This window comes from Peromyscus californicus, unplaced genomic scaffold, assembly GCF_007827085.1.
Source record: "Peromyscus californicus insignis strain IS unplaced genomic scaffold, ASM782708v3 Scaffold_12__1_contigs__length_115047231, whole genome shotgun sequence".
NCBI lineage: Eukaryota > Metazoa > Chordata > Mammalia > Rodentia > Cricetidae > Peromyscus > Peromyscus californicus.
The window spans coordinates 25,286,293-25,310,212 of NW_026294413.1; the positions used below are offsets into that span (position 1 = coordinate 25,286,293).

General features: G+C 41.9%; 1 long non-coding RNA gene across 1 annotated transcript in view; it reads right to left on the reverse strand.

The window, feature by feature from the left end:
- LOC128107849 (uncharacterized) overlaps positions 1-23,707 on the reverse strand; it is a 33,929-nt gene extending 10,222 nt beyond the window's left edge. The window contains exons 1-4 of the long non-coding RNA XR_008217226.1: positions 23,584-23,707; positions 21,301-21,389; positions 19,608-19,798; positions 19,012-19,323 (exon numbers count right to left, since the gene is read on the reverse strand). This is a non-coding gene — a long non-coding RNA (uncharacterized LOC128107849). The remainder of the gene's footprint in view (positions 1-19,011; positions 19,324-19,607; positions 19,799-21,300; positions 21,390-23,583) is intronic.
- Between the last annotated feature and the right edge of the window lie 213 nt (positions 23,708-23,920).

The following is a 23,920-nucleotide window of genomic DNA, read 5'->3' on the forward strand; positions in this document are numbered from 1 at the left end:
TCCTTAAAGTCAATGAAAGTCTCAGTTCAAAGTAATATGGCTTTATTTATTTATGTATTTTGTGGGGGTGTATATACATGAATGTGCTCACTGAAGCTAGTCTCACTAAATTAGTGAGCTCCTGGGTTCAGCAAGAGATGTGTTTCAAACAGTAAGGTGGTAAGTGATTAAAAAATGATATCTAGATATCAACCTTTACATATAGGCACATACAGACTCATGCATACTTCTGTGTACATACACACACATACACACACATACACACATACACACACATACACATATACACACATACACATACACACACATACACACACATACACACATACACACACATACACACACATACACATATACACACATACACATACACACACATACACACATACACACATACACACACATACACATATACACACATACACATACACACACATACACACACATACACACATACACACACATACACACACATACACATATACACACATACACATACACACACATACACACACATACACACATACACACACATACACACACATACACATACACACACATACATACACACACACACATACACACACACACACACACATACACACACATACACACACACACACACACATACACACAGACATACACACACACACATACACACACATACACACAGACATACACACACACACACATACACACACATACACACACACATACACACACATACACACACACACACACACACACATACACACACACACACACACCATGGAAATATTGACTTTCAGCACACAGTGGTCTATTGACTGACTTATTGGCCAAAAGACTGAACTGATCATGTCTTCTAGTTATCATTATCATGTTGCTGCTGTTTCTTCATCTATTTGCTCATTCACCCAAGGCTGAGCTTAGTCTCTCCTTCCTAACTACGGCCTTAATTCACAATTTCTTTCTTCCCCTTGAGTCTTCTATTAATCTTTACCAGGTCTCCCTACCTTTAGACTGCACTCCTCAAATCAACCCCCACTGAATTCCAGTAGATCCCTTTCTCAATTAAATCTCTAAAATGAGCATCTCCCATCTGATCGCTCCCCTCCATGGTTTCCTTGTCTTCCAGTAGTTTCTTCCACATAGAGTTGAAGCCCTGGAGGCTGTCCCAGCAAGCCCTTTGACATCTGCCTCTTGCTTTTCTCCCCAGCCTCATGGCTTCGCACACGGCATTTTCCTGCTCATGCCCAGGATTTTAAAGCTTAGGAGAGTCCCAGGTCATTGCTCGATGTTGCCCTCCACAACGCCATCATTTGGCTCATAATACAAAAGCATACTCAACCCTTTAAGGCCAGTTAAAGGTCTTTCTCTGTCGGCAAACAAGCCTCTGAGATGCAGTGCTGCTTGCTGAACCTCCCTTTACCTGAGTTTGATAGCATCCAAGAGCCTTTGCCCCCCTACAAATCTTTTTCTTAGAAAAGAAAGGCCCCTGGTTCACAGCAAGGTGGCTATTGTGTGGTCTCCAAGCTCCTGGGGACTTGTCCATCTCTGCCACACCGATAACAAATTCCTACTGTTTGTCAGATTTCTGTAAACTTACAGAGACAAGTTCCCCAGACATCAAGGTACAAAATATAGATGCGGAGACAGAAAAAAAGTCACAGTACAAAAAGGTATTCAGTGTGCTTGGAAACAACTGTATGTGTTTGTGAGACACATAAACGCTAGGTACAGAAAGTTCGGTAATCTTTTCCAATGAGTGATCATAGTTTTCACATTACAAAAGCAAATGCTTGCTCTTCATTTGAAAGCAGAAAATCAAGTGGCAGTTTGGAGAGGAAACAAAGTGTAACCAAGTCAAACACTTTCATCTGAATGGAGAGCCAGTCCGGTCCCTTCCCAGCAGTCTTTGTCCAAGCCGAAAACGACACAGCCAGCTTTGGCTTTCTCATTTTCCCAGGTCATATATCTTTACCATTAGTTGAGAGTCTATCGTAATCACAGAAACCCATCAGCTCACTTAATCCTTGGCTGCTTTAGCTAGCTCGGCATGTCCTGCAGGAAAGCCAGGGCTCTGTACCCGGTTCAGCACCATGCTGAGCCTTTGCCTAGAACCCATGGCTCTCTGTTCTCATGACATAGGAATGCAGACAAGCAGTAAAATGATATCGGACAGCTACAATGAATCTTTAGCAAAGGAAGCAGGGGGCAGAAAGAGGTTACACTTTCAGTTACCTCCTGTAAGATATCTCACACCTTCAATAGACCTCAAATGTAGTTATTTCTTAAAGTAAGCTATTACTTCTGTCAGGCTGCAGCTGAGAACACTGAATCCAGACGTGTTTTGCTCAAGAGACAGAAGCAGGATATAAACTGACATTCCATGGACAGGCTCATTCCGTCCCATGCCAGCTGCTTCCCAGAAAAGGAGCATGGGCCTCTTGTGACAAAGTTAATTTTCAGGAAACAAGACATCCAAACAGGGAAACTGACTGTCTTTGAATCTGACGGCCTCTTTGTGTAGTAAGTGGTGAAATGGATTGCTCAGAAAATAGACCCCATATCATACAACTTCCATTTCTGTTCCCTAGTGAATATTAGTTCATTGATGATGTCTCTCTGTGTGCGAGGTAGGGGATTTATAGAAAGGGTGTTTTAACTCAATGAATAGCACCAGGGTGAGGAGATACAGTGATAGGTGACAGTAAGATATCAAAGTCAAACCGTCCCCGACTCTCCTCACAAAATCTCTCTAATCTCAGATGAAAGCCTCTCTCTCAGCATTGCTTTCTGAGGAAGAGTGTCGTGATGTACAAAAGCATTACCCTCCACTGTATTATCTCTACCAATATCACGTGCTCAGACAACCCAATGACACCCAACAGAACTCGACTATGGCTAAATGCAAAAGTCTCTATTTCCTGGCATCAAAGATCAATATTTCACTGGCTTTTTGTTGTTGCTTAAATATTTCATCCCCAATAGCCTTTTGCAAACATCCATTCAGCAAGCCGTCTACTGTGTATGCCACAGTAGAAATAGAAATAGAAAACATAAAAGATGCATGTACTGTGCTATACGTCCCAAGTTAAGAATTCTTACCCCTCTGCTACCCTTGACGTAATAAAATCAAACATCACCCCCTCATCTGGAACATATTGACAATGTTCTGGTGGGTTTGTGGATCTTCTTTTGAAGCTAGAAGTTTAGCTATAGTATGCCTCTACTTGATGTGTTCTAATGACTGCCCATTGCAAGTACCATGACAATGTTCTACCTCACTTTGAATCTCCGTGTCTGAGTTTTCCCCATTATTCAGGCTTATCTGAAACAATCCCTTCTCAGAGAGATGCTCCTTGTTTGTTTGTTTGTTTTGTATTGTTTTGGCATTTTTACTTTATCACTATTGGCAAAGCCTTGCTCAGCATGGTGCTTAATGAACCTGATGAATGAATCAAAGCAGAGTACATTTTGACATATCCACATGAAAGCTTATAAGAACAGAAAGCATCATACAAGACCAAGTCAGCTAACAGTCAACATTCTAGCACAGAGTGGGAAGGGGTTTGTGAGCTCCCCATCCCTGAGGGGCTATTGACAGTCAATGACTTTCTTTAATGGTGTGGCTCCTGGTAGGTCAGCCACACTCCAGGGGGTGGCCCCATACCCAGGAATATATGGGCAGCAGAAATTAGAGTCTAAAAAAGAAATGCTGGGTGGTGGTGGTGCACTCCTTAAATCCCAGCGCTCGGGAGGCAGAGGCAGGCAGCTCTCTGTGAGTTTGAGGCCAGCCTGGTCTACAGAGTGAGATCCAGGACAGGCACCAAAACTACACAGAAAAACCCTGTCTCAAAAAAAAAATAGAGTTCATGGGTTATTAAGACAAACCAAAACAAGGACATGAAGTTGGGTGTCAGGAAGGTAGGGGTGGGTGGATTGTAGAACTTATGGGGAAGAGTAGAGTTCCACGGCTTTGTACAGCCTCAGAGATTGACCTGACTGGAGTTTCAAGGTGATGAAGACATGAGAGACTCACATATAGACGGAAGAGCTGGGATGGGGTAGACTGCTCTCTGACAGAGACACCATAGCGTCTCTGGGAGTCCAGCATGCTTACTAAGACGTATCGAGCAGAGAAGCAGGGTTCCCGCATACAGCTGAACAGGAGGCATCCTTACTGCAGACAGATAAACAAGGAGGCAAGGTTATTATACAAACTGAAAAAGGAAGCAGGGTGAGTGCATCTCAGCAGGAGCATCCTCTATAGAGAGCAGTCTGCAATTCATAAACATCCAGAGGGAAAAAAGCTAGGGTGGACATTTTCTGCACACTGGCAACATCTGCACTTAGGCCAGAGGAGGGCTTTGTCATCCCTCTGAGCCTCACCCAGGGAAAGCTTTTCCACTTCCATGGGTCTGAGGCATTAGGTCCTTGATATGGCCGTACCCATGTCAAACAATATACATTCACTTAGGACTTCACACACTCCCTACATTAAGGGGATGAATATGACCAAAACACATTGTATAAAAACCTCAAAGCATTAATAAAATAGTAAAGAAAAAATTAGAAAGCACCAATATCATTTATGCCTTGACATTTTTTTTCCATTCCATGTTTTCTTTTAATTCTCATGTCAGTCTTTTTCTCCTCTATTTTCATACTTTGATTGTGACTTTACTAAGAAACAAATAATATAGTTGCTGATACCTGACAGCTCTGTTACTGGAAACAAAGAAAACTAAGACAACACTTTCAGTGCATCTATCCAAACATTAACATAATTATTATTTCCCAAACAATGCTCCTTTTAGGTTTTCATAATAGATGGATGTTTCTAAATGCTTGCAAAGAAGCATCCAGGAGGAAGGGTCTGAATAGCAGAATTGGCTTTTAGAGCAAAAAGCACAAAATCTAAGTGTCCTTCAAAGGAGAGTGGTTAAGGAAGCAGTAGAGGATTGAAGTATAGCTTAGTGGTAGGCTGCTTATCAACCTAGCCACTTAGTGGTAGTATGCATGAGATCTTGGGTTTGGGTCCCCACACCAAAAATAAGAATGAGAAAGAAGAGAAAGAGAAAGACTTGTCCATACCATCAATTATAACAAAGGCATTGAAAGGACAGTTTCAAGGTGTGGGTCAGCAAAACAACAGCACCAACAAAAACGGTAAGAACAAAGGGGCTGGTGGTTCAGTTATTCATATAAGATTATTCTGTTTATTAAAAATGAAGCAAAAAGCTCTGTGTGCTTGCATATTTGTTCATATGTATGCAGCAAAAGATCGAGGAGGTTCTTCATTGAATTGCTAATACTGATTACCTCTGCCAGGATAAAGTGATAGAAGTAGAGAGAGCATGAAATGGAACTTTGATATGTTAAATACTAGGATATAGTCTGAATCTGAACTTTCATCATCATAACTCAGGAATGAATCTGATTCTTATAAAAAAGGATAGTTATCTCACTTGGTTAAAAATTAGCCATGTGACATGTTGAGTTTCTATTAGTACAGTCAAAAAAGTTCCAAAATACATTTCTATGCAATAAGTTTGCCTACAAAAGATATGACTATTGAATAACTGAAGAGGTGGGATAGAGGACATATTAAATGTTCTCTGAAATGCCAGAAGTTGAGCTGGGCATCGAAGAGGGTATTGTATTTAAATAGCAGCAGATACTGTCCCCAAGCAAGGATCATTGCCAAAGCATACTCATGAAAACATGAATGTGCATGCCAGCTTCAAATATTTTTATTACAAGTAGTACATGTGTGCAAATGTGAGGAAAAATAACACCCAAGCTTTTCAATATTATATTCATTAGGTTTCATTTTATAGTGAAGGAAATTGTCAATTGAGTCTAAATAAGATTAATTTGATATAAAATGTTAATATAGCCATGATATTTCTGCCTGGTAGAATATGCTGCCAAGTAATTGATACAACCTTATACACTGACATGCCTCTGTCAAGACTGAATAATACATACAGAATTTGAAGGTGATTTAAAACAGCAATCTTGGGGCTGGCAAGATGACTCAGTGGTTAAGAGCACTTGCAACTCATAAAGACAACCAGGGTTCAATTCCCAGGATGCACGTGGTGGTTCCAAACTCCTTCAGGGGATCTGGTGCCCTCTTCTGGCCTCCTTGAGAACCAGACATGCACATGGTACATATACATACAAGTAGGCAAAACATTCATATACATAAAATAAAAATAAACAAATCTTTTTTAAAAAAGCAACCTGATGTCATAATGAACTAACTTTTGAATACAGCAATGAGAAGCTGAGTTGCCCATACAAAAACAGAAAATGTCTCCTGGGAGCTAGCTTAAACTTTAAGTTCTGAAACAAATTTCAGCTTTATATAGCTATGATATGTATAATATATACAATAAAATTCACACACAGTGTACATTTAATTTTTTGTTGTAGGTGGTATTTTCCTATTTTCTATGAAAGGACACAGTCCAAGTTATCCAGTAGATGGCCCAAACTGAAGATACTATCAAACATTGTATTATATACTATAAATTGTCCTGTATAGTCATAGCTGTGACACAGTTTAATTTACAAAGCAAATTGAGTTAAGAGTTCAATAGTGATTAATCTAGACCTTAAAAACCTTAACATACACTTTTCCCCTTTTTCATTAAGTACAGAATTTTCATTTCTTCATGTAAAGGAAGCACTCCAGAGCATGTCTTTGGCAAATTCAAATTTCTAGCATTGCTCGTCTTGCATTTGGGGGTCATTAAGTGAAATAAAGATGACTAGAATATAAGCACTATCATGTGGCTACAGTCAGTCTGACAACCAGGAAGAGCACCAAAGGACAGGTGGGCGGGTGGCACAGGTGGGCAGGAGGCATGTATGTCGTGGACACAGAGGTGGAGGGATAATCCAAAATGCAGGGAGGGCTTAGAGATTCATCAGAAATCTCAGAATAGCTCACAACTTACAATCTATGAATTGTATTCCTGGAATTTTCTCTCAATATTTTCAAACTTGGATTGGTTGCAGGTAACCGAAATCACAGAAAGTAAAGCCAAAGATAAGGACGTATCTGCTGGATTTCTACATCACCACAGTCATTTGCAGAACATTTTTTAACTATGGGAAAGCCAACTCGTTCCCATCTCATATTGTCCTTTCTCTCCCCAACTGTAAACTTGGCAAACAAACACAAAGTAGGAACAATGGAAAGTAAAATGGGAAAATAAAGGAAAGAAGCTAAGTAAGCAATGGCAATTGACAGGAAGAAAAAGGAAAACACAAGCAGAATCGTAAGAGGTTGGGCAGACTGTAAGTAGGTATATTGCTAACTCTACCTCCATATATGAGCGTATATTGCAGTGAACCAGTATAGGTGCTTTTCTCAAGCTGATAGGATGTGTCTCACGAGGTAGGAAGCACATGAGTATCATTTGAAGAACACGATACCACAATCTATGTAAACATAACTTGTCAGAAAACGACAAAAACAAAGCTAGCCTGCCAGACTATTGCCACGGTTCCGTTGATTAAAGCCAGAGACGATTTCATTACTTAGGTACTGAGATTTCATCTGCCAGGAGAGATTCTTTAACTACATCCCAAAAGGTGTCTCCAGGCCCGAGTTGTTAAACAGATTTAGCCAACAAGTTCCGTGACATTGTCGGGGATAATACTGTGTACAGCTCAAGCTTTTCAAGCAGGAAGATTTCTTCTGTTTATATAATTTGCTCCCCCATCTGATTCAATAACTAAGGAAAGATCAGTCCAGGACAAAGGGTCACAGAAAACTGTTCCGGCATCTTAGCCTTCCAACCTCACATGTTGAGGGAACACACGGAAGTTAATGTCAGCCCGCCCAAGTGGAAAGACAGTCCTCAAAGGTTGCCAGCTGCAATCAAGCTCCCTTCATCTAAATGTTTGCACCTTTCAAGACAACAGAAGTCTAACTGGAGAGATAAAACAAGGAAAAACACCTAGCAGGAACGAACTTTTCCACAGGCCTGATTTTTCCCAGAGGCAAAAGACAAGGCGATGGTCCTTTCTCAACTTTTGTGATAATTGCCACTGGATGGAAAGAGAGAGAGGTTTGTGTTGCTGGAAAAACCTCCACAACATGGTAGAAATGCATGTAGGTAGCGATTGTTTGGGAGAGTTTCCTCAAGACTGTGTTGCTAGGTGGCTGATAAATACAAACAAACAAGACTGACTTTGGAGGAACCGAGTCTGAACATGACTTCTGGGACAAGGAAATCAATAAAATGCCAGTCCGTGAGGTAAGAAGAATAGGCTTAAACATGTGGCATTTACTTGCATTCTTCTTCTTCTTCTTTTTTTTTTTTTCTTTAAAGAAGTGATTACACAAAGATGGGTACAGTGAGAAATCAGGGGCATAGAAAATGGGAGACCAGGAAGATGAGAGGAAGTTTGTTTTAAAGGTGAGGTTAAAAGAAAAGGACTGAGCCTATGACACAAGTAACCATATATTTGTCCCTCTGCAGTTTGTTCTGTGGGATGGCCTCGGGCCTTTGGTCCACGGATCAGCTGTTTCGTAGAAAAACTGCACTTTGGGAACTGAATCAGATTCCTCATGGCTTTGTATAAGATTCCAGGAAAATAGATCTGTGAACAACACTCGCTTGGGTGGCTATATTTTTACTGGAAGATTCACAGCAATATCCAATGATGCTGCCTTAGACAGCTCACCAGTGTCTGGAAGAGAGAAATGTGTTTCCTAGGCAGCCTGGTCCTCAAGACTCACCTTGGTCAAGTCCCCACAACTTCCCCAGAGGTAACTCTACCATTTTCTGATGTGAATGAGCTGCTTCATCCTGAACTAGGATGGATTCACTACTACCTATCCCAGTATCCCAAACAAACAACAACCTCCCAAAAACAAAAACAAACAAACAAACAAAACATCCACTGCTCTTGCCTGTCTAAAACAATAGCCTTATACTTTCCCTTCTTTCTCAGGGTTCACTGCCTCTTGAGACCTCTTTGCTCACATTAAGAGCAAAGGACTCTTTCTGCCCTGATATGTATTCTCTGTGGTTTGAGTGACAGCCTGCCTTGTATGGTTCATTTTATGGTTATGTGTCTTATCTCTCCCATCTGACTATAAACTCCTTAAGGTCAGGGACTGAGACACATTCATTCATGTTTTTATATCCCCAGGGCTTAACATAATGTTCAATAGATGTTTGTTGCTAGTTTTATATGGACAAAAAAAGGACAGACACTATATCAAAGAAATGGCAGTTGCTAAAAACAAATGCAAAGCAAGGGCTGACACTGTTCCAATTTAAATAGTAGACTTTCTTTCCTTTACTCATGTGTTCAGAGAGCCAAGACACAGATCTGTCATACTCCACAACTGGCCTCCAGTATCAATGTCAAGACTTTCATCCCAGCCAGTAGAAGAGAGGCAAAAGCAATTCTAACACCAGGTCTTTTTCCTTTAGTATGTGAACAGGAAGTTACATACATCACTATTGAGGACATTGTTTTCCCTAGGATCTAGCTGCAAGGGAAGCTAGAAACTATAGTCAAATGAGGCTTTCAATCAGATCCCAGCTATGACTCTGTTACTGGGAAAAAGGGAGGGAAAGTGGCTTTAGTGGATGAGAGGCATCCCGACCACAGACATTCTGTGTACCTTCCTCATCTACACAACTAGTCAATTTTTTCCACTAATGAGAATGCATGTTCCATGCTGTGCTAAAACAGCCTTTTCATACAATATTGGCACAATCTGGAAACTCCTTGTAATCACAAAATAAATCTTATTTCTCATAGGAACCACATTTTGGAGATTATTTAGCATCTCTCTCCCTCTCTCCCACCTCTCTCTCCATCCTTCTAGTAGAAAAGGAAACCCCTATCCTCTCCACATGTGACCATAAAGACCACTTCTGTTGCTGGAGGCCAAAGAGATTGGGACATGCCTTCCTTTCAGTTTCCAGAACTATCATTTTTCCAAAGCCATGCTGACTATAGTCTGTAATAGATGTACCCAGACCAGTGGCCCCAGCTCAGCAACCCATATTTAAAGGCAACCCATTTAGTACTCAATTTCAATTCAATTCTAAAACATTTATCGATTGCATAAGACTAAGTGGATACTGAATTGTTTTCAGCCAGAATTCTTGCCCTAAACTTATTTAGAATCCCAGGAAGGAGGCAAATACAAACAACAGAGTCCATTCCAAAATACAACAGAGTGAGTCTAACTTGAAGCACAAGCAAAATACAGGGACACTTGTGGCCAAAGGAAATTCAATCTATGTAGACAGCCAGGAAAGACTTGGGAACATATTGAGATGGAAACATTTCCTGGAGGGGATGGCATTTGATCAGGCCCTCAGTGGATGAGTAGAATTTAGTAAGTGGCAGAGAAAGAAAGCAAAGGCACAGGGATGTAAAGAGCACAGATTGGAAAGCACTGGTATCTGTTGGGGTGGAGGGCAGGGTACAGAGAGGTGGGGTGAAGGATGTGACAAGAGGGACTTTGAACAGACACAAAGGCCTCCACTGACAGGACCAGTGATGACTGGGGATGGCTGAAGAGTGTAGGGGCTTGATGAATTCCTGGTGGAAGGAAGACAACCCCACTGCTTGCAGGAGGGTAAGATGGACAAGAAGGAAGAGCACAAACCTTGTACCTGAGTAATAGTTAGTCAAGCATTGTGCACGTTTTGTGTTCGGATGTACAAGGCAAGTCCTCTCATTATCAGTGCATCACGGGGTAGTGAGAGAACTCACACCCTACGTGCTGAGTCGGAAGGACTTGACTCCCATCCGTGCTAACTGCAGAGCATGAGCCCCCTGCCAAGAGACTCCTGCACTATCCTTCTTTCTGCTTGTGTGACAGTAACTCAACCTCTACACTCAGAGAGCGATAAAGACGGATCCAAAGGAGACGACACGGGCTGAGGAGGTCACTCCAGGGCAGACTAGAAGTGAGAGGAGTCTGAGACTGGAGGAGGGAAAAGGAAGAGAATTCTGCTTCGTCACAGTGAATTTTGAGTGTGTGGAAAAGAAAACTATGAGAGCATCAAACTGTCCCAGGGGGTCAGGGTGGGGATGAGGGGTCAGGGGTGGGGGAAGCTGCTGTCTGAGCATTAGAGGAACATAGAGAGACGAATTAGAGAGTTCACATCAGTGGATGCCATGCCTGTCAGCTAAGCACAGGAAAACCAAACAGTCTGTGAATGAACAAAGCAAGAAAGCAAGTAGCTGCCTGAGCGAGCTCTCACCAACTGATTCAGAAGAAAAATTCAACTTGATTGACTAGCCTGCATTATACTGACAGCAATAAATCCTTTTGGCCAAGCAGAATTCGGTTCAGCTTTAAAGGTGTTATCGCGTTGCATACCAAAATATCCATATATCTTGGGAAAGTATCAAAAATGATGTTTTTCCTTTCGTAGACTGGAATGTGAAATACCCACCGGATCTTCCTGAATGGCGCCGGGGTGAATACAGTCCTTGTTATTTCACGTAAGCTGCTAAATATCTAGTTGAGTAAAATTATGGGCTCTTTGCACATGGAGTTTTTTCTACTTGATTCCTGAACACTAGGGCAGTAAATGTGACTCTGAGCTTTGCATTTAACAAGACAGGTATACTTCATGCAGTGGCAGAGGGTCCTAACAAAAACCATTTCTTCGTGCAATAACCAGAGGGTCACGTAGAATCAGAAAGACAGTCCTGGGATGGGGAATATAGCTCAGTGGACAGAGCGCCTGCCTGGATTCCATCCCCAGCACCACATAAACCAGATGTCTGTACTCTCAGCACTTAGGAAGTAGAGGCAGGAGGATCAGAAATTCAAGGTTGTCCTCTCATGACCTACAGAGCTCAAGGCTAGCTAGAATATATGGAGAGAGAGAGAGAGAGAGAGAGAGAGAGAGAGAGAGAGAGAGAGAGAAGACAAAAAAATAAATAAAGCCAGCTGCAGACATTGGAACTGAAACTACCTAGGGCTGTCAGCCCATGACCTTCATTCTGACCCAGGGACTACTTTCCCCAGAAATGACCTGTCCGCTTTACAAGGCAGAGTGGCTTCTTTCTCTCTAAATTCTTTCTACCTTCCTGGAGTGTAAATTTCTGGTTTTTCAGGTGAGACACCCATGTCCACTGATCAGCAATGAGTGGGAACCAGGAGGTGGGGATAGAGAAAAAGAACAAGCAAAAAGATATACAACACACACATACACACACACACACACACACACACACACACACACACACACACACAGAGAGAGAGAGAGAGAGAGAGAGAGAGAGAGAGAGAGAGAGAGGGAGAGAGAGAGAGAGAACAAAACAAAACCCCAAACCCAAATGTTCCTTTATTCAGCTTTGCCAACCTTCTCACCGCGTAGAATGAACAAACCCCAGTGAGACATTAAGGTCAGGCATTTCGTCAAAGCTCAGAGTTACTAGGGAGGCTATTTGCCAAATCCGAATACATGAACTCTTAGAGTATAGAAACTAGAACGTGAATTAAGCCCATATCACTCAAAAAGAGCTGAATGCATCTGAAACCAAAGTACACTGTCAGCCACCTCCACTTGCTCCAGGCACTGATACCTTGATTAGCTATGCAAGAAGCTACCTGCTATTTTAGAGTTATATGAAGTCACCTCGGGGTATCTACAAGCTTCTCACGCACAAGGGACTAGCTGCCCCCCTTCCCCCTCTTCTTGGCTCCCAGCACAGTCGTTGCTACATCAGGTAAGTACTAGATCACGGATTGTTGTTGCATAAGCTGTCATTAAGGCAGCTTGCCTACTCACAGGGGAACCAGTCAGCAAACAATAATGGTTTGTTGCTATGTACCCCCAAGATGAAAAGACATTCAGCATTTGGAGGGTGGAGGAGAAGCATGTCCCTCAAAGATTAAGGAGCCCAAAGGTTAATTTTTTTCAGAAATCGAAAAGGATTTAAAAATTAATCAAGTACGTTTGTCGTACCCCGTCTTTTTAAAAAGAAATTACCTCCTTTCCTAAAATAGTAACTCAAGTTATAGGAACAAAAGAATAGCTCACATGATAGGCATCTACAGGAGGAAGCTGCCAGTGCACATAGCATTACGGGCACTGCACAGTGCAACATGTTTCTACCTGACAGAGACAGATCCTATTTCGATACTAGACTGCTCAAAAACATTTCTACATGAAAATGTGATCATGAACATGAGGGACTGACAGCTCAGCCTTCTAAAGCCAAGGTTAACAAGGGCTTTTGTATACTTTCCCAAATAAATAAGTTGCCACAGCTCACCTTTGACCTGTACTGTCCTTAATCTTTTAGCCTCAAGCTTTGCCCGGGAAGGGTGTAACGATTCTGGCTAATCGAGCTGCGCCAAAAAGAGTGCTGCACACTCACAACAGCTTAGACCGAAACTGCCTTAATCATTCACCTTTCATCTTCTCAGATTTCCAGTGTAACGACTCAAACTGTGTGTAGACTTCTCAGGCTTCGCTCCTCACCCTGCCCCCCACCCCCACCTCAAGACTTGACTATTCACGTGAGAGAAAAAAAAAAGGACCAGATTTCTGTTTTCTGCTTATTCAGCCCTAGCTCCTGGTAACAGTCATCACGAGGACTTCACAGAACCCAGACTTCCACCTGACCTCAACTCAGATTGTAGCCCCCTTACAACAGGCTGGGGTGCTTACTGCTATTAGCATGTAAGGTCTGTGAATCCAATCTGCCCTGAGGACTTAATAAAAACTTCCTTTACTCCACATGTGATTATGAAGCATGCGATTTATATTTCCAGCTGCAAAAATTTCTCATGCAAGCAAATCCCTTTGACCTTAGGTAACCGAATGCACCTTAGAAACGGGAGTCTACAGACTAGTCAGGAGAACAACAGGAACAACAGCCCATCAACCACGTCTGTGACTTACTTAGATGTGGCTGAATCCCAGCAAGGCAAGCTTCTCAGAGGCTGGTATGGATGACTAGAACCAGGACTACAAAGTGAGATTAACCTTTGTCTTTGGGGCTTATGAAAGTAAGGAGGTTAACTAGAATCCCAGGTTTCACCACTGTGACGAGAAGTCTTCAGGCTGGTTAAAAATCCTGAAAATCGATGCCATGTTGATTGTGTAAGCTATAAAAAATGGACACAAAATGTTGTCCCTTTCTTGCTACCTTTCCTTCAAAACTTCAGGTACTCTGAAGTTCAAATCTTAATTCAAATGTTTTAGGGAGAGAGACGGCAAATTGGAGGGAGACTCTCTTCTGATAGGAAGTTGATAATTTGCTAGGTGAGGTTGACGGTCCAGGAGAAAGATTGAGTCTCCCAGAAAGGCAACCCAGTTGCAGCCCTCAACAGTCCCCTTCCCAACTAGACTGTGATTCCTTGTCAGTAGTGTGCAAGAAGAGGCAGGGGCATTTTCCTAATACTGGTGATCAGGCTGAGAAGCCTCCAGTGGCCAGTCCAGTCCGTCACTATTTCCTCTATCAGTATGACCTCAGCTCCAGTAAACAATAGGTGAATGTGTTTGAAAGGCTCCCCTTGTCCCTGGAATCCTGTAGAACACTTTGCCATTGGCTAATTGCTTATGTACTCATGCCACAAATATTTACTCATGGTCTACTCAGCCCTTCGGTACATGTTCCATCACACTGGAAACACACTAAAAGAGGAAGCCCTGGTCTCCTTCTCCCTCTCTAAGCAAATACATTCTAATTGCAAACAGCTAACTGGTCAGCCATTATTTGAAGGCTGCCGTTGACTGTGTTCAAGCTACAGCATGAGGGTTGCAAGGAGTTCCAAAACACTGATTCCTCTTCTTGTCTTTAAGGAAGTATATACTTCCACAGAGTGTGTGTGTGCCTGTGCACAGTGTGGAGAGGAGTCCCACATGCCACAGTGTGCATGAGGAGGTTAAATGATAACTTTGTGGAGCCAGTTCTCACCTTTCACCTTTACATGGGTTCCAGGAATTGAACTTAAGTCATCAGGCTTGTGTAGAGTACCTTTACCCACAGAGCCATCTTACTGGTCCCCTTATTCAAGCTACTTCATTTTCAACTGGGCATTGATGAATCCATGCAAGACACACTTCCAGCTCTGAGAAGTAAAGCTCAATATTATCTGCTCAGGTCTGTGCTAGAATTGTCTTTGCATTCCATTTAAAAGCAAATGATAATGAAATTTTGCACTTTTAACTTTAGGTATAATTGGGCAAACATATATTGTTCTTTTTCACAAAGTATAATGCGACATCATAGATTTGATCAGCGGCATTTTATTACAAAATCAACAGGCAATAACTAGCTAGGTGACTCATGATGAGGTGTAGAGCCGCTCTTAGGCTATCTAAAAAGGAAGAAAAGTTCACTAAAGTTCAGTCTCAGAGAACACAAATCCAAAAGCTCAGAATTTATTAAGAGAAATTTCTCAGTTCTGTAAGGGTGTGTTCCCTTAGAATCTGATTCTCACCAAGACTTCAGGACCATGTGATCATATTAGTGCTGTCAAGGGGATCAGGTCAGTGACAAGATGGGAATCACTTCATCCTTCATTCTGTTTATCACAGAGCAGCAGGGATTGAGTGGCAAGTGTTTATTATTTCTGAAGATATATTCATACAAACATGAGAAAGAGAAATTCTCCAAGGTGATGCTAGTTAAACATAAGGACCTCTAGGAGGTCACTTGAGGAATGACGGAGTCTTTCCATTCCCCTATAGCATTCTCTCATGGAAGATGTTTTCTACATTCAAACTAATGGAAAAGGACTGGACCGGAGTCCGCAAAGAGAGGAAACTGCCATTAGGTAAACACAAGCTAGCAGTCCTTTCTAAAGTAGATCGAGTGTCTTTAATCCTGCATCCTGGCCTCCAGAGGATTTATCGCTCTTATTTTCTCTTCTTTCTTTCCTTGTGGGGCTTGCCAAAGTAGACTTCATCTCTGCCTTAAAGCATGCAAACACAGAGTTCTGCCTTCCCTGATGAGTCAGATCTGTGCCAAGTGCAAGCTATAATGACAACGTTGTGTGCCAAGGAAAGGACAAGGTGATAGTCAGAAAGACCAACAGAAATGCCACTGTGTCCCCTCGACTGTTGGAGTTTACAAAATTAAGAGTTAAGCCAATATCCCTATGCCTCACTATTGGCACACTTGTCCCCTAGCCCAACTCTGGCTCCGGTATAATAGGACAATGTCACCTGTGTTGAGGCTGGTTTGATTTGCATGGAATCGGCATTTGAGGTTCTGCTCCACCATCCTCTGCTTCTGCATTCTCTGATTCTCCCCTGCTTTCCCCATAAGCCTGCTAGGGGCCTGTCAAATTTGGAAGGTGCCAAAGCACGTGTCTAGCACGCGGTGACCTTCATTTCTAAACTGTTCTCCATCACTACCTAATCAACACCCCCACCTCAATCACCCACCCCCTGCCTTCTCGGGGTTCGCCCCCAACACTTCCACCTGTCATGATATGAATATATACACTGTAAGCAGCCTTCCATTTGTTACTCTTCTCATGCCCACAATGACCAGAGAGACTTTCAACTTTCTCCGTCCATTCCTGACATGCCCTCTGAGTTGCAGAGATGTGCAGTGAGCACACTGTTGGACATCGTCACAGGAAGGCCACCACCTCTCTTCCCTTACACCTCACTTTGCTGTGTCAAGTGTAGTGTGGTCATTGTCACTGTGGCCACAGCTGTGGAGTCACGCTGTATGCTTTACTCTTCCTACAAAGGACTTTCCATGTCTTATCTATCCTACCTCTTATTCAGCACATCAGTAAGTCTTCATAGAGTGTCTACTCTGTGCCAAGAAGTATTCTCAATTTGGGGAATAAATTGCCAGGTGGGGGGAGGAGGAGGGGGAGCGATCTCTTACATCCTGAAGTTCACATGTGAGTTGTAGGAGGTCACCCATAAAGATGGTGAGGATGGAGAGGATGATAGTGGTGGTGATGATAATAAATAAACAATGTAGACAGCTTCTTGGAAACTGAAAAAATAATAAAGGAAAATGTGATTATAACAAAAATAAGACCATTGGGAATTCCCATCGCAACTCAGCTTGCAGTGTGCTGTGGCCTAGGCCTTATTCCTCATTTCTCTGTCGCTGCTTCTCCTTGGGCACACATTCTGACCGTTCTCAAACTCACTTCTCTTGATAGAGCCCAAATGTATGTATCCAGCTCTCTAGTGAAAACCTCCCCTTGGATATCATGCAGTTACTTTCAATCTCAGCTTGTTGAACAGTGACAATGGACAGTGATGGATTAAATTTAAACAAAGACACAGGTAAACCCCGCTGAGGGATGATATTCAAGGTTAAAATGGCTTCATGCATACTATAAGCATAATCCAAAGTGGTTTTCATAGAGATATAGGCAGCCTGATTCTACATAAATTGTGAAGGAGGAACCACCACGATGTTTTTGTTGTTGAAATAGTTTTTGCTTCATGGGAATGTTGCAAACAAAGTATAGAAAAATTTCCCATAAGTCCTTCACAGTTTCCCCCAATATTAACACATACTTATTATATAATGTTCATAGACATAACCTATAGATCATATTTGGTTTTCCTCCAGTTTTAATTCATATATACATTACAGACTTTATTTCCTTTGTCTCCTGTTTCCCCCAGTGTCCTTCTGCAGTGCCTGTTTCTCTTCCAGGATCTCACACAGATTTTAGGAGTTGTGTCTGCTAGTTTCCTCTAATCTCTGTACACGGCTGCTCAGTGTTTCCTTGTCATAGGGCTGGTCAGGTGATGAGTCATAGTCAGGTGTTTTGTAGAATGTTCTATGGTTTGGATTTATCTGATATTTCCTCATGATATTGTATAGCATCTTTAGCAAGAATATTGTAGAAACTACGTAGGTCTTCAATACATCTCAATATGTCAATGTACTTAGTAACTGGTAGTGCTGGGTTCCAATGTTTCTTGACAAATTAAAATGTGAGGAGCAAGAGAATAAGAGGAGTCAATAATGACTTCAAGGATTTTATTATGGGAAACTGGAATTATGAATTTATCTATTGTGACAGATACAGAATAGGGAAAGAGAGGAATTCACATTGGAACACATTGAAGTTGGATTTGTAAGTTACCCAAGAGCAGTTTCCAGCATGGAATTGGATACACAAGTTTAAGATTTAGGAGAAAGGTCTTGCAAGCAAAGCAAATTTAGGAACTGCCAGGATGTATACAGTTGCCAAAACTGAGACTAAGTGTTTGTACCAAAGAGGAAATAGAGAAGGACCATGCCCTGAAACGTCGCAACAGCATAAAATTGGTGAGAAGTGGGGGGGGGGGGGGGGGACAACGACATCTCAAACAATATTAACAACAGCAGCCACTGTGCTGGGGAAATGGCTCAGTGGGCTAAGGCGCTTGCTGCCAAGTCTCATAATCTGAGTTTGTTCTCTGGGACTCACATAGTAGGAGGGACCGACTCAGGCAAGTTGTCTTCTGACTTCCACCATAGCTTGCATGACCACACACACACACACACACACACACACACACACACACACAATTAAATGCAATTTAAAATTTTTTAAAAAACAAGTAGCAACCGCTAAGGTAACTCTTAGCTCACTTTTGCTTCCATTTTTGTTTCACTGAAAGTAGATTATTTTTGTACAATCTGTTCTGATTATGGTTTCTCCTCCCCCAACTCCTCCCAGATTGTCCCCAAGTCCCCCTCCCATATGAATCCACACCCTTTATGTCTCTCATTAGAAAACAAATGGACATCCAGGCAATGACAGTAAAATAAAATAAGATAAAACAAAACCAGATAAATTGGGACCGGACGAAACAACCAGAAGAAAAAGAGTAAAGAAAAAGGCACAAAAAAACATGGATGTGGAAACACACATTCACACACACAGCTATCCCATAAAAACTCAAAACCGGAAGCTGTAATGTAATACACACACACACACACACACACACACACACACACACACACACACGAAGACCTGTTAGGTAAAACAATAACAAAAAAAAGAAAGAAAGAAACCCACTAGCAAACCTGGCACAAATAACGGAGTAGTTCAAGGTCTCTCACTCTCTGCACATTGGCTGTGGGTCTCTGTATTTGTTCCCATCTTCTGCAGAAGGGAGCATCTCCGGTGATGGCTGAGCAAGCCACTGATCTATGAGTACAGCAGCGCGTCATTAGGAGTCATTTTATTGCTACGTTCCTTTAGCAAACAGTAGTGTTTGGTTTTCCTCTAGGTCGCTGGCCTATCTTGTCTCAGGTTCTTGGCCAGTCAAGCGGTGTCGGGGATGGGCTCCCTGGCATGTAGTGGGCCTTAAGTGCAATCAGACATTGCCTGGAACCCTGAGGAAGAGGAGGCAGAAAGGTTGTAAGCGCCAGAAGGGATGGAGGACACTAAGGAAACAAAGCTCTCTAAACACAGCAGGAGCGATGCACGTATGAACTCACTGAGACCCTGGCAGAATGCACAGGGCCTGCACAGGTCTGCACCAGATGTGGAGCCAGGCCGAGAGGAGAAATGGACACACGCCCCAGTCCCTAACCCGGAAGCTATTTCCAACTGATAACCATTCACAGATGAAAAAAAAATCAGTTTTATCCAATGGAGTCCCACTGGGAATACAAACCATTTTTAAGGACAGGCCCCAGGCCTCTTAGCTGACTTTCACATTATTCTGCATGGTGTCTAAGGTATGACAAGTGTCAGCTATGATTGCCATTGTCGGTTTTCCACCTTTAGGAGACCAGCAGCATCTTAATAGCTCAGGAAGCTTGATTTCGGAGTTTCATCTGTGCATCACTGGTGCCTGATAGATGCCTGTGAGTGAATATAGAAAACAGAGTAAGATAAGAGCGTGCTTAACCCCAAGGGCTGAATGCTTAGGAAATTTCAAATGCAGTAGCACTTAGGGTAAGATGGGTCTTATCAAAGGACCCTTCAGAATGCCTCTCAAATCACGTTCCGCAGGTGACCATTGGGAAGTGTTTTCACACTCTGCGCTTTGAACAGAGAGAAACTTCCACAGGATCAGGCCTGCACTTATCTAGAACTTCCTTTCACGGAATATATTTTGTTTAAGAATTCATTGACCAAACTCACTCTCCTGTTAATAACAGTTCTCTCAGGGTGGGAACTCAACTACTGATGCTTCAAATACAGGGACATACAGGACCCTTTGCTTAATTTTCTTCTCTTCCTACAGTTGTATTTATAAAAATAGAAGCAATTCCTCTCCTACCACAATGCAATGGTGCAGCAAGATCATATTCTGAGGTCTTTCCTTAACAAAATGATGAAAAATGTAGAAGATGAAGCCATATATAGATGGCTATATAAATAATTAGATGGCCATAGTAAGTAGAGTGAGCCCATCCCACTGAGCACCCCATTTTTGCAGACCTATCCAATGTGTGTGGTATTAAATCTATTGCAGTCTTGTGTGGTTAATATGAACGTTATTTAACAATTTCTATCGCAAAGAATGTAAGTAGCAGAGGGTGGGAAGGAGAGCTGTGCTTGCCTGTCCAAGACCTACACAAGACCAAGCTAGTTAAAGTCCCAGCGTGCGCCCCCACCCCCAAGGCCTTCCTCTAAAGTAGGAGTTACTGTCAGTTATTGGTTGCTGAGGGAGAGAGAGTCATTCTCTTTCAGGGGCGTGGCTGCTGGGAGGCTGTTCACACCCCTGTGGATGGCTCCACACCCGTGTGCAAATGTCACCACTAAGAGTTGGACTCAAGTTTATTATTAATAATAATTATTATTTTTATTATAAGAGAGGATATGAAGTTGGGAGAGGGACAGGTTGGGGTGTCCTGGTAAGGGAGTTGAAAGGAAATAGTGGACAGTGGGTATGATCAAAACACACTGTATACACACATGAAAATTTCAAAGAAGAAATATAAAACATTATTTTTAAACTATCTTATAGAGCAGAGACTGAGCTTATCTGATTAGATGAATGCACTTCCTATGGCATCATGCTGGGGAAAAAAAGAAAAAGAAGAACATTTTTACTATGACTAGAAGAGAGTGAGCTTGGTTTTAAAAAAATAAAAATAAAAAAAAACCCAAGGACCTAAAAGCTCTGTGCTCTTGCCACACGGACAGTCTTCTAGAAAGATCTAGTATGATGCTCTTTGGAATGTTTACTTTGATACGAATTTAAAAGAAACCTTCAATTAGGTCATTAAAACCAGACATTCCCAACACATACATCTGCACTTTCCCCCTTAGGTTAATGTTGTGAAATTTGCCTTTTACAGGCAGTTTTAACTCCCTTGAGTGAGGGGATAGGAAGAAATTAAAGAACTCTGTAACACCTGTGCTCAGACCCTGTATTAGGAGCAGTGGATCTGGAGTCCAGCCAATAAGATCATTAGCTTTGTTTTGATCTCCATTCATTCAGTTCCTGTGCAGAGAGAGAGAGAGAGAGAGAGAGAGAGAGAGAGAGAGAGAGAGAGAGAGAGAGAATATTAGAAAATATCACAGGATTACTCTCTGCATCAGAAAGACAATTTCTGTAGTCACCCCATCTGCAGGCATCCAGGGTTCAATTTGCTCTTACTTCTCTGTCCATGCTACCTGACAACACCAGAATTCTTATCATTAATCATGACCTGGGGCACTATAATATAATCGTTAAATATATTCACTAAGCCTTACTTACTAGGGCAGAAAATGGAATAACACACTTCAGAAAGATTTTGCACAGGGAGTGAAATTAAAAAAAAATGGTTTTCAATCTTCTAAATAGTTTTTATTTATCACATCACCACAGTTTATGATGGAAGACACCATAAAATGATCTATATTTGCTTCCATGCATTGAATTTCATAATTTCATTCATTTAGTCCCACATATGTTGACCATTGCCAGTGGTACAGGAACCATGGATATGAAACAAATGTGAAATAACCCTGCCATTTGGGGAAGGGGTGATCAAAATATAGAACACAGGATAAGGTCACATTTGCATGATCCACAAACTAAGAATAGTTTTAAGGTTTTGAATGGTTGTATGAAAAGAAACAGAAGAGAACTATTTCATAACATAAAAATTATATTACATTCAAATGTTCATATTTGTATACTTCTGTGGAAACAAGGATTTTTTCACTCACTTTTTTGTCTACGAATTTTACTTTTTTTGGTCTATGAATGCTTTCAGTCTGATGGCTGAGTGGAGAGGCTGACAGAATAGGACTCACTTGGCCTACAAGGCCCTGGAAGGTTGTGTACAGACACTTGCTTTAGAAGCTCATACAGCAATGGCATATGTGGACACATATATTTCATTTTCATAGAAAGGGCTAATGCTTTAATAGACACAAGTGACAGGGGAAAGACATTCCATCTATTTGGAGAAATCTGAGTTTATTGAGTATTTTTAATAACAATTAAGACAAAGGAAGTGAGGGAAAGTGTTGTAAGCCAGGACATGAAGACAGGCATGGAGCGTGGGGACAGAGAACAACACGTTAACAGCGAGTGTCTCTTGACAAAGTTCTGAGAGGAGGTTCAGAAAGAAGTGGAAAATGGGATTAAGGGGATACATGAAATCAGATTAGGGTTTCAAATCTACTCAGATCGTGTATCGCCATAAACAATGGTGAGTACGGATGGAAAGCCGAAGTACTTGGTCAGATTTTGGCTTTAAAAAGATAATGCTAGCAGGAGGGTGGAGACCAGAGAAGGATGAAAGAAGAGGCAGAAGAGCCGGATAAGGGGTGTGGCAACAACCCAGGTTAGACATGGGGATCTGCTCTGGGGCAATCAGTCACAGGAGTGGGGTGGAGCAGCGACATGCAAGAACATCTAACTAATTGAATTGGTAACTAAATCGGAGAGAGAGAAACACGATACCAGATAGAACTGAGTGATGGAGGAGACATCTGAACAAATCTTGGTTTGCTGAATGCTTAACACCAGATTTACAGAAGATCTTGGGTTCAATGCTCTTCACATTTGTGCTTTTTTTCCTTCCTGAAATAGCTTAAAAGTTGATGGTACTGTTGTTGACTTCTAAAATAACTACAACTTCTCGTATTTCTCCATTCTGCCCCAGAATGGGAAAACAATAACTGAATCTTTGAAAACAATAAATACTTCCTAAAAGAATTAATAAATAAATGCCCAGAGGCAAGCCAGGGAATGAAGAGACATAGGTTTGGAATGATTCAATCAGTGAGTTTAAGACAACAAGCTTTATGTTAAATATGAGACTTGAATCCATAGAGAGGAGAAAATAACGTGAAACATGTGCTCAGTGCTCATCTGAGAGACTCTGATGCCATTAAAGGTCAACACTATAGATGTAGGTGAGACAGTGAGACGACCAAGAGTATTCTAGTTAGTTTGCTTAAAAACAGAACTCAGCAGGGCGGTGGTGGCGCACGCCTTTAATCCCAGCACTCGGGAGGCAGAGCCAGGTGGATCTCTGTGAGTTCAAGGCCAGCCTGGGCTACCAAGTGAGTTCCAGGAAAGGCGCAAAGCTACACAGAGAAACCCTGTCTCGAAAAACCAAAAAAAAAAAAACAGAGCCCAGCTGCTTCTCTTGCTAACTTCTAAAGCCACCCTGTTTAATGAAGCAAATACTGCATACCTGCACAGTTTGGCTCCCGTGTCACTTAAAAGACTTCGAGGCACAGACTTCCCGAATCTGTAAAGGAAGGAAAGACGGGGATGGTTCCAAAGCTTTAGTAAGAGACTTCCCGTCGTCTATCACACAGCACTGCAGTAAAAGAAAAATGTCAGTCATTTCAGAATCCAACAACAGCACCCTTAGATTTTAAATCGTGTTTAGGAAAGAAGACACGTATAAAATTTGAAGAGCATTGAACCTAGGATGATCTCTAAATCTGATGTTACACATCCAGCAGATCAAGACCATAGTTGTATCACAAGTCTATCACAGACTCATTGCCGCTTCTAAGACCATT